The sequence below is a fragment of the Coregonus lavaretus genome (genome assembly GCF_964263955.1).
Source record: "Coregonus lavaretus genome assembly, contig: HAP1_SCAFFOLD_880, whole genome shotgun sequence".
Taxonomy (NCBI): domain Eukaryota; kingdom Metazoa; phylum Chordata; class Actinopteri; order Salmoniformes; family Salmonidae; genus Coregonus; species Coregonus lavaretus.
Genome location: NW_028163009.1, coordinates 26,834 through 37,845, shown reverse-complemented (window position 1 = coordinate 37,845; position 11,012 = coordinate 26,834).

Here is an 11,012-nt window from a genome sequence, read left to right as displayed (position 1 = left end):
TCAGCCAGAGCCTTCCGCCAGACAGGATCAGCCAGAGCCTTCCGCCAGACAGGATCAGCCAGAGCCTTCGGCCAGACAGGATCAGCCAGAGCCTTCCGCCAGACCGGATCAGCCAGAGCCTTCGGCCAGACAGGATCAGCCAGAGCCTTCGGCCAGACAGGATCAGCCAGATCCGTCGGCCAGCCATGAGCAGCCAGATCCGTCAGCCAGCCATGAGCAGCCAGATCCGTCAGCCAGCCATGAGCAGCCAGATCCGTCAGCCAGCCATGAGCAGCCAGATCCTTCAGCCAGCCATGAGCCGTTCAGCCAGGATCCGCCAGAGCCGTCCAGCCAGGATCCGCCAGAGCCAGCCAGCCAGGATCCGCCATTGAGTCAGGTGCTGCCCCTTATCCTGGTGCTGCCCCTTAGTCCGGTGCTGCCCCTTAGTCTGGTGCTGCCCCTTAGTCTGGTGCTGCCCCTTAGTCCGGTGCTGCCCCTTAGTCCGGTGCTGCCCCTTAGTCCGGTGCTGCCTCTTAGTCCGGTGCTGCCCCTTAAACCGGTGGGGGTCATTTGGAGGAACCTACGTAAGCGGGTAGTGACGATGGTGGGGTGGTGGTCTAGGCCGGAGCCAGAACCGCCACCGAGGAGGTATGCCCGCCCAGCCCTCCCCTGTTTGGGGGTTTTGAGGCGCGGTCGCAGTCCGCGCCTTTAGGGGGGGGTACTGTCACACCCTGGTTCTGGGACTCATTATGTTGAGCCAGGGTGTGTGCAGTCTATGTGGTTTTGTTCTATGTTGGGTGTCAAAGTGTTGTATTTCTAGGTTTGGTCAATGACTCCCAATCGGAGGTAACGAGTGTCAGCTGTCGGCTCGTTATCTCTGATTGGGAGCCATATTTATTTCTGTATGTTTTCCTGTGGGGGTTGTGGGTTATTGTTCCGTGTTTCAGTCGTTGTACTGTGGACTTCACGAGTCGTCTTTTGTTTTGTATTTTACGTGCTTTACTTCTATTAAAGTCATGTTCGTTCAACGCGCTGCGCTTTGGTCTCCTTCACTCCTGGACGATCGTGACACTCTCTCTCTACTCCTGTTTAGTCCACCCCCTCTCTCTACTCCTGTTGAGCCCACCCCCTCTCTCTACTCCTGTTGAGTCCACCCTCTTTCTACTCCTGTTGAGTCCACCCCCTCTCTCTACTCCTGTTGAGTCCACCCTCTTTCTACTCCTGTTGAGTCCACCCCCTCTCTCTACTCCTGTTGAGTCCACCCCCTCTCTCTACTCCTGTTGAGCCCACCCCCTCTCTCTACTCCTGTTTAGTCCACCCCCTCTCTCTACTCCTGTTGAGTCCACCCCCTCTCTCTACTCCTGTTGAGTCCACCCTCTTTCTACTCCTGTTGAGCCCACCCCCTCTCTCTACTCCTGTTGAGCCCACCCCCTCTCTCTACTCCTGTTTAGTCCACCCCCTCTCTCTACTCCTGTTGAGTCCACCCCCTCTCTCTACTCCTGTTGAGTCCACCCTCTTTCTACTCCTGTTGAGTCCACCCCCTCTCTCTACTCCTGTTGAGTCCACCCCCTCTCTCTACTCCTGTTGAGTCCACCCCCTCTCTCTACTCCTGTTGAGTCCACCCCCTCTCTCTACTCCTGTTGAGTCCACCCCCTCTCTCTACTCCTGTTTAGTCCACCCCCTCTCTCTACTCCTGTTGAGTCCACCCCCTCTCTCTACTCCTGTTGAGTCCACCCTCTCTCTCTACTCCTGTTGAGCCCACCCTCTCTCTCTACTTCTGTTGAGCCCACCCTCTTTCTACTCCTGTTGAGTCCACCCCCTCTCTCTACTCCTGTTGAGTCCACCCTCTTTCTACTCCTGTTGAGCCCACCCCCTCTCTCTACTCCGGTTGAGCCCACCCCCTCTCTCTACTCCTGTTGAGTACACCCTCTTTCTACTCCTGTTGAGCCCACCCTCTCTCTCTACTCCGGTTGAGCCCACCCCCTCTCTCTACTCCTGTTGAATCCACCCCCTCTCTCTCTCTACTCCTGTTGAGCCCACCCTCTCTCTCTCTCTACTCCTGTTGAGCCCACCCTCTCTCTCTCTCTACTCCTGTTGAGCCCACCCTCTCTCTCTACTCCTGTTGAGCCCACCCTCTCTCTCTCTCTCTTCAGGAAACCAGGGTCAGACCGGCACAGCGGTGACGCTTGGCGGAGGCAGGATGAGAACGGTTTGGCTCAGGTGTAGGGATAATGACTTGTTAACAGCAGCTCAGGTGATTGGTTAACATGATCCAGGAGTCAGGAGACATATTTCCTGTTTGAGAGAGAGACTTGACTTCTAGATGCTAATTTTTTGCAACACCAATTAAAATCCAGAGGGAGATAATGACAGAAGGAGATAAAGGAGGGAGGCTGATAAATAATACTTTATGATAAATATACATCACTATTTCCCACAAACAAAAACACTGGATAACCTCCAAGATGACCAACAAAAACACTGGATAACCTCCACGATGACCGAACCAATACACCCAGCATGCCCCGTTGTTTAGGCCGATGCTGAGTGTGTGTGCGTGGTTGTGTTTGTGTGTGTGTGTGTTCAGGCTTGCCCTCGTCCCCTAGAGTCCTCACCCCTTACCTCTGTAATCTCTGACCTCCTCAGAGAGACGAGAGCGGGAATTGTGAGATGAACCAGAAGTAAAACCTATCCAGGGGTCACCGAGGGTCCATTCACATGTCAACTCCCTCCGCCTCTGGCCTTGAGAATTACTCCCCCCCTTCTCCCTGCCCTCCCCCCTAACTGGGAACACTAACTCCCCTCTCCCCTCCTCCCCCCTAACGGGGGACACTAACTTCCTTCTAACCACCCTGTCACCACTGACAGGTCTGCCGTCACTAATGGTTACGATAGCCGATAACAGTCATTGTCAGCCGGCTACTTCGACTTCATAAATTAACTCCTACTTCACTCACCACCTTCCGGAGACATTTGAAACCCCACCTCTTTAAGGAATACCTGGGATAGGATAAAGTAATCCTTCTACCCCCCCCCCCCCCCCAAATTGTAAAGTGGTTATCCCACTGGCTATAGGGTGAACGCACCAATTGGTGAGTCGCTCTGGATAAGAGCGTCTGCTAAATGACGTAAATGTGCCCTTGAGCAAGGCACTTAACCCTAATTGCTCCTGTAAGTCGCTCTGGATAAGAGCGTCTGCTAAATGACTAAAATGTAAATGTAAAATGTTTTCATTAAAACGTTTATATTAGTCTGTCAAGCCTTCTCATGTCAGTGTGCATTCTATTGACAGGCACCTGTCAGTCACAAAGCGAGCGATGACCGGGAAACTGCTGGTTCGACGGTCTGTCTGTACTGCCTCCCGGTACCTGTGTGTGTGTGTGTGTGTGTGTGTGTGTGTGTGTGTGTGTGTGTGTGTGTGTGTGTGAGTGTACAGTGTGATTTGTGTGCGATGTGGTTGGTTGTTTGCAGTCTAATTTCTTTTAAACAGAGGAGGGAGAGAGCGTGATGCTCCCTTGACGTGTCTGTGAGTGAATTTGCACGTCCCATGTAATGGAAGTTGTAACGATGAGTATTATTGTTTTCTGGCACATTCATTAGCATAACTATTGTTTCCTAATTATATAGCCAGCCACGGCGTCAGACTGCTATTTACTGTGCTTTGATTGACGACCGAACAGCAAGCTTGACTAGTTTATAAAAAGGTGTCAAACTGACTGAATAAAGTCTCCTATATCACTTTACCGTTCCTAAATCATACAACGTGGTTATATCTCCATGGTATCGTATCGGGACAGTAAACCAAATATCTCTTTTGCATTTTCCTAGGATATGAAGCCCGTGTCGGAACTTGTCAGACAGCGATGCCAAAGGGAGTGACTGGTCAGTGTAGCCAACCGAGTCGCATCAGTGAGAGAGACGTTCATTTGGGTCCCTAGTTTGCATTTAATGGTTATTATCTTCAGATCAGTTCTGGTCCATTCCATGAAGATGGTGAATGCTCCCTGCAGTAACAATAGGGAGTGGAGAAAGCCTCATTCTGGTCCAAAATATGATAAAAGAAGGCAGATTGAAATTGTTTTAAACTCTAACTGATACTTATATGGTAGTATTAAAGATATTGATATAGGCCTACTGATTTAATCAAAGTGTTGACAATGGGAGTAGTCAACTGCTGCTTTCTGTGTAACAAAACCCCATGTTTAACACCTGCTTCATTCTTCACTCATACCTGTATTGCAGAGAGCTGAGAAAATGCCTCCGAAAAGGAACCTTGAAGCTTGTTGAAGTCAGCAGACCCTTACAGGATTCTTAAAGAAGTCAGTTGCTACACGCGTTTTTTTTGGGGCGGGAATAAATGACACACTGCAATTCATGAAGAGAGTTGCAAAACACTTGTTGAAATTATTTCAGTAACTGAACTGTCAAAAATATTTAAATTAAAAAATAAATGCTGTTTCTTTTGTCCAACTTGACCAGTGAAATAGAGGAATAAATCAGTGTGTATTTGTATTTTTTAGAGCAGGAGGTTGAGCCTGGGCAGTCAGTGTCCACAGCCACAGAGCCAGCCAGACCAACCGAGCCAGCCAGACCAACCGAGCCAGCCAGACCAACCGAGTCAGCCAGACCAACCGAGCCAGCCAGACCAACTGAGCCAGCCAGACCAAAAGAACCAGCCAGACCAAAAGAACCAGCCAGACCAACTGAGCCAGCCAGACCAAAAGAACCAGCCAGACCAACTGAGCCAGCCAGACCAAAAGAATCAGCCAGACCAAAAGAACCAGCCAGACCAACTGAGCCAGCCAGACCAAAAGAACCAGCCAGACCAACTGAGCCAGCCAGACCAACTGAGCCAGCCAGACCAACCGAGCCAGCCAGACCAACCGAGCCAGCCAGACCAACCGAGCCAGCCAGACCAACTGAGCCAGCCAGACCAACCGAGCCAGCCAGACCAACTGAGCCAGCCAGACCAACTGAGCCAGCCAGACCAACCGAGCCAGCCAGACCAACCAAGCCAGCCAGACCAACTGAGCCAGCCAGACCAACTGAGCCAGCCAGACCAAAAGAACCAGCCAGACCAACTGAGCCAGCCAGACCAACTGAGCCAGCCAGACCAACTGAGCCAGCCAGACCAAAAGAACCAGCCAGACCAACTGAGCCAGCCAGACCAACTGAGCCAGCCAGACCAACTGAGCCAGCCAGACCAACTGAGCCAGCCAGACCAAAAGAACCAGCCAGACAGAGCCAGCCATATAGACAGAGCCAGGCAGACCAGCAGGCAGACCAGCAGGCAGACCAGCAGGCAGACCAGCAGGCAGACCAGCAGGCAGACCAGCATAGCCAGACAAGACATAGTTTCAAGTGTCCAAGTACAGTGAAATGCCTTTCTTGCACACTCAAAACCCAACAATGCAATAATCAATAACAATATATTACTAGAAAAAAAAAACACACGCGAGAAATAAGAAATATGAAGAACCCCAATCAGTAAGTATATACAGCAGGAAAGCAGGGCCCTAAAACAGGCAGTCAGAGATGGTCCCTTCATCCTTCATCACCTTCACCCTCCCTCAGGGTGTCATCAGACACCTGCTCTTCCCTTTCAAAAAGTGGAGGATGAAAGAGTTAATGAGGGAAAAAGGAAAGCACTGCTTCAAACATGTGGATCAATGAGAGACGTTTCTTATTCAGGGGAGACACACCAGCGCTGGTTTAGTAGACATTGAAGGGAATGGAATGTTCTACCTGCTTTGTAGAATACATAATTCATTGCACAAGTCAAACTAGCAGAGCTCTTTCAACTAATCCGCCTCTACCAATTTCAAACTGAGTGCAATTAAAAAAGACCATTGCTTCATCAACTGTACATAACGAAACGTTTCTGAAAGAGACGGAGCGGAGACAATCTTCCCCTGGCTGAACAGTAAAAGAGGTGGGAGACACTGTGACATAACTCTTTTTCAGTCTGCATACTGGCTTGGCCAGGAAGATGCAGCCAACTACAAGTTTGTTGCCACTGCTGGAGCTGGAGGAGAATGGAGGACTCTCGGAAAATTCAGAGTTTTAAGCAAATAACTTGACACGTAGTCATTGCATTAATCACCGCCTTGCACTGGCATGTGGGGGATACCAACAACTTTGTCAAATACATTGAAGTTGTTGAGGTCACCTTGAGAAAGGTTTGGAAATGGCTTGAGTCCCCAAAGCACTTTGCAGAATCTGTTAGGGTCTTGAGTCCCCAAAGCACTTTGCAGAATCTGTTAGGGTCTTGAGTCCCCAAAGCACTTTGCAGAATCGGTTAGGGTCTTGAGTCCCCCAAGCACTCTGAAGAATCTGTTAGGGTCTTGAGTCCCCAAAGCACTTTGCAGAATCTGTTAGGGTCTTGAGTCCCCAAAGCACTCTGCAGAATCTGTTAGGGTCTTGAGTCCCCCAAACACTTTGCAGAATCTGTTAGGGTCTTGAGTCCCCCAAACACTCTGCAGAATCTGTTAGGGTCTTGAGTCCCCCAAGCACTCTACAGTTAGGGTCTACAAGACAAATATAACTCGCTGCTTGAAAGATGAACAAAAAGCTTGCAGTGAAAGTCCTGACAGCATGCCATACAAGGTGGCTGTGAACTGGTAAAGCTGTCACCAGTGTCCAACAGAATCTTTTCTCCCAACTTCTCCAATTATTCAGACAGTTCCAAGAGAAAGATCCGACAGCAGCAGGGTTGCTACAAAAATGAAAAAAATGCTAAACTTGTTGGTACACTTCTTCTCCAAGTTCTCCCTACCATGAACTGCTTTTCCAAAATCTTTCGAAAAAGATCATACATGCTACTCATGTCTCAAGCCATCTCTGGAATTGACCAAGGCCACAATACAAGATGTGATGAATGACCTGAGTGAACACACTGCCCCCCCAGTGGCCGTTATGCTGCTTTGGAACTGCATAGAGGCCAACCTCAGGTTATGCAATTCCTCCACAGCTGGAGCTTCAAGGAGGCCTGTCCTGTGTACAACGGAGCTGCTGAATAACCTGGACAACCGCTTCAAGGAGGCCTGTCCTGTGTTCCAGACCTCCTCTGTGTTTGATCCAACCTGCCGTCCAAAGCCAACAGAAGCCCACTTCAGAACATATGGAGATAACCATGTTCATGTGCTGTGTGACCAGTTGAAGTTTGATGAAGACCAGAACATAAACCAGTGGAGGAACTTTAAATACATGCTGGCTGGCTGGCTGAATGGCTGGCTGGCTGGCTTGCTGGCTGACTGGCTGGCTGACTGGCTGACTGGCTGGCTGACTGGGAGGTGCCTGACAGTATTTTCTGAGGGGAAGGAATATCTCCAACAGCTTTTATCCTGAAGAGGATTGTCCGAGAGCAAGCAGTCCTAAACGCAATCCAATGCGGTGGTGGAAAGAGGGGCAAGTGCAGTTAAGATAATTAAGACATGACATGCTCTCTACCCTCCTCCACATCTCCATAAACGGGCCAGAGAGAAGGTCCCTGGAGTGCAAGAAGATGCTCAGTGAGGCCACCAAGCTGTGGAGGGATAGCAGCAGAAAACTCCCTTCGCTGAAGACTCTTCCCCAAGTCGGTGGGACAGACTACACTCAAGTCTCCCTGAAATAGTTTTTCAGCACTGGAGTACGATATATACTCTCCCTCAAAGAGGTTATCCCCAGCACAGAAGAGGAAGATGCCTTAATGAACGAGAGGTTATCCCCAGTACAGAAGAGGAAGAGGCCTTAATGAACGAGAGGTTATCCCCAACACGGAAGAGGAAGATGCCTTAATGAACGAGAGGTTATCCCCAGCACAGAAGAGGAAGAGGCCTTAATGAACGAGAGGTTATCCCCAGCACAGAAGAGGAAGATGCCTTAATGAACGAGAGGTTATCCCCAGCACAGAAGAGGAAGATGCCTTAATGAACGAGAGGTTATCCCCAGCACAGAAGAGGAAGATGCCTTAATGAACGAGAGGTTATCCCCAGCACAGAAGAGGAAGAGGCCTTAATGAACGAGAGGTTATCCCCAACACGGAAGAGGAAGAGGCCTTAATGGACAAGAGAGTCCAGATTGAGGGAGAAGGTGTCCACAGTGACCAGGTGGAAATCAGAGAGGCATTTGTTGAGCTGGGAATGGACTCTGAAGATTAAGATAAAGGTGAAGATGAAGATTAGAGAGAAAAGGAACAGATTGAGAAAAGAAAATGGCTCACATTTGACAGATACTCTGATTGGTGGAAAAGGGAGACCTAAGGTCATAGCATTAGTGTTTGGGGTACCCATGTTATATATGTTCTGTTCATTTTAGGGACCCATTTTGTCATTTGCAAAAGTGTCCCATCACACAATTTGTTTGATTTTCATTTTTAATTCTGTAAAATCGGGCAATATATAATATTTTATGACTGATATAACCCTTTTATTTTTTTTCAATTGAACCTTTAATACATTTTTTAAAGATAATGTTTGCTATTTACTTCATTTATCTGTTTTAATAAAACACAATTTGAAAAACAAACATCATTGTGGCAATTCATATCTTTTTTTTTTTTTTTTTTTACAGTAAAACTATAAATAAGAATTTAATATCAAGAGAAGACAGGTTAAATGTTAAAAGGTGTAATGTTCTCTAACTTAGAAAACAGTCCTGATCATATAGTCCTAGACCTAGACGATATCCAAAACAACTAACAATATTTAATAATAATAATAATAATAACAATAATTTTCAGAAATGTAAATTGTAAAGTAATGTCTTTCAACACAATACCAAAACTCATGTTTCCAATCTGGGAGGTAAACTCGATAAAGTATTCAATAATTTGGCTGTGTATTTCAGATGGAATCAAGACGTTTGAATGTACCAGAGGCCACCAAAATAGAGCTTGTTCTGACATGTTTTTTTTTTTTTATAGCTTCATGAGGTCATTCCTAACAGGCAGGCTTGAGGCAGAGGAAAGAGGTCCTAGCAGGCAGGCTTGAGGCAGAGGAAAGAGGAATAAATTCAGGTAATAGGCCAGCCACCACCAGCAATATTATTCATGCTTTATTGTCATATAGTTACAGTGGTATGGAATAGATTTCTAAAGCTTGGCCAGCGAGGATAGGTCTGGAATGCACAATGCTATCATAGTAAAGAGGAATGTTATGCTGTCCAGAGGGTAGAAGACAATATCTGCCCTAACCCTTGTCTATTACAGAGACACTATGGACAATGGTAAACATAGTGGAATGATAACAAGCTAGCTTTTAGGTGGCGTAGCTGGTTAGGATGGTGTCAAGAGGGTTAGTGTTCAGGGATCACTCCCGGTAGCGGAGGATGGGGGAATCACTACCGGTAAAGGAGGATCAGGGATCACTCCCGGTAGCCGAGGATTGGGGATCACTCCCGGTAGCGGACGTGTGAGGAAAGAATTCCCATGAGGCCCAGGAGAGTGGACTCAGTACACTGTAAAGGGGTTACTGTGAATTTGACAGAACTGTATAAAAGCTAATCTCACTCCAGCAGCAACAGGAGTTGCAGCAGCAGGAGTTGTAGCAACAGGAGTTGTAGCAACAGGAGTTGTAGCAACAGGAGTTGTAGCAGCAGGAGTTGTAGCAACAGGAGTTGTAGCAACAGGAGTTGTAGCAACAGGAGTTGTAGCAGCAGGAGTTGTAGCAGCAGGAGTTGTAGCAACAGGAGTTGTAGCAGCAGGAGTTGTAGCAACAGGAGTTGTAGCAACAGGAGTTGTAGGAGTTGTAGCAGCAGGAGTTGTAGCAGCAGGAGTTGTACCAACAGGAGTTGTAGCAACAGGAGTTGTAGCAACAGGAGTTGTAGCAACAGGAGTTGTAGCAGCAGGAGTTGTAGCAGCAGGAGTTGTAGCAACAGGAGTTGTAGCAACAGGAGTTGTAGCAGCAGGAGTTGTAGCAGCAGGAGTTGTACCAACAGGAGTTGTAGCAACAGGAGTTGTAGCAACAGGAGTTGTAGCAACAGGAGTTGTAGCAGCAGGAGTTGTAGCAGCAGGAGTTGTAGCAACAGGAGTTGTAGCAACAGGAGTTGTAGGAGTTGTAGTAGCAGGAGTTGTAGCAGCAGGAGTTGTAGCAGCAGGAGTTGTAGCAACAGGAGTTGTAGCAGCAGGAGTTGTAGCAACAGGAGTTGTAGCAGCAGGAGTTGTAGCAACAGGAGTTGTAGCAACAGGAGTTGTAGGGGTTGTAGCAACAGGAGTTGTAGCAACAGGAGTTGTAGCAACAGGAGTTGTAGCAGTAGGAGTTGTAGCAACAGGAGTTGTAGGAGTTGTAGCAACAAGAGTTGTAGCAGCAGGAGTTGTATCAACAGGAGTTGTAGCAACAGGAGTTGTAGCAGTAGGAGTTGTAGCAACAGGAGTTGTAGGAGTTGTAGCAACAGGAGTTGTAGCAGCAGGAGTTGTATCAACAGGAGTTGTAGCAACAGGAGTTGTAGCAACAGGAGTTGTAGCAGTAGGAGTTGTAGCAACAGGAGTTGTAGGAGTTGTAGTAAAAGGAGTTGTAGCAGCAGGAGTTGTATCAACAGGAGTTGTAGCAACAGGAGTTGTAGCAGCAGGAGTTGTAGCAGCAGGAGTTTTAGCAACAGGAGTTGTAGGAGTTGTAGCAACAGGAGTTGTAGCAGCAGGAGTTGTAGCAACAGGAGTTGTAGCAGCAGGAGTTGTAGCAACAGGAGTTGTAGCAACAGGAGTTGTAGCAACAGGAGTTGTAGGAGTTGTAGCAACAGGAGTTTTAGCAGCATGAGTTGTAGCAGCAGGAGTTGTAGCAACAGGAGTTGTAGGGGTTGTAGCAACAGGAGTTGTAGGAGTTGTAGCAACAGGAGTTGTAGCAGCAGGAGTTGTAGCAACAGGAGTTGTAGGAGCAGGAGTTGTAGCAACAGGAGTTGTAGCAACAGGAGTTGTAGCAGCAGGAGTTGTAGCAACAGGAGTTGTAGCAACAGGAGTTGTAGCAGCAGGAGTTGTAGCAACAGGAGTTGTAGCAACAGGAGTTGTAGGAGTTGTAGTAAAAGGAGTTGTAGCAGCAGGAGTTGTAGCAACAGGAGTT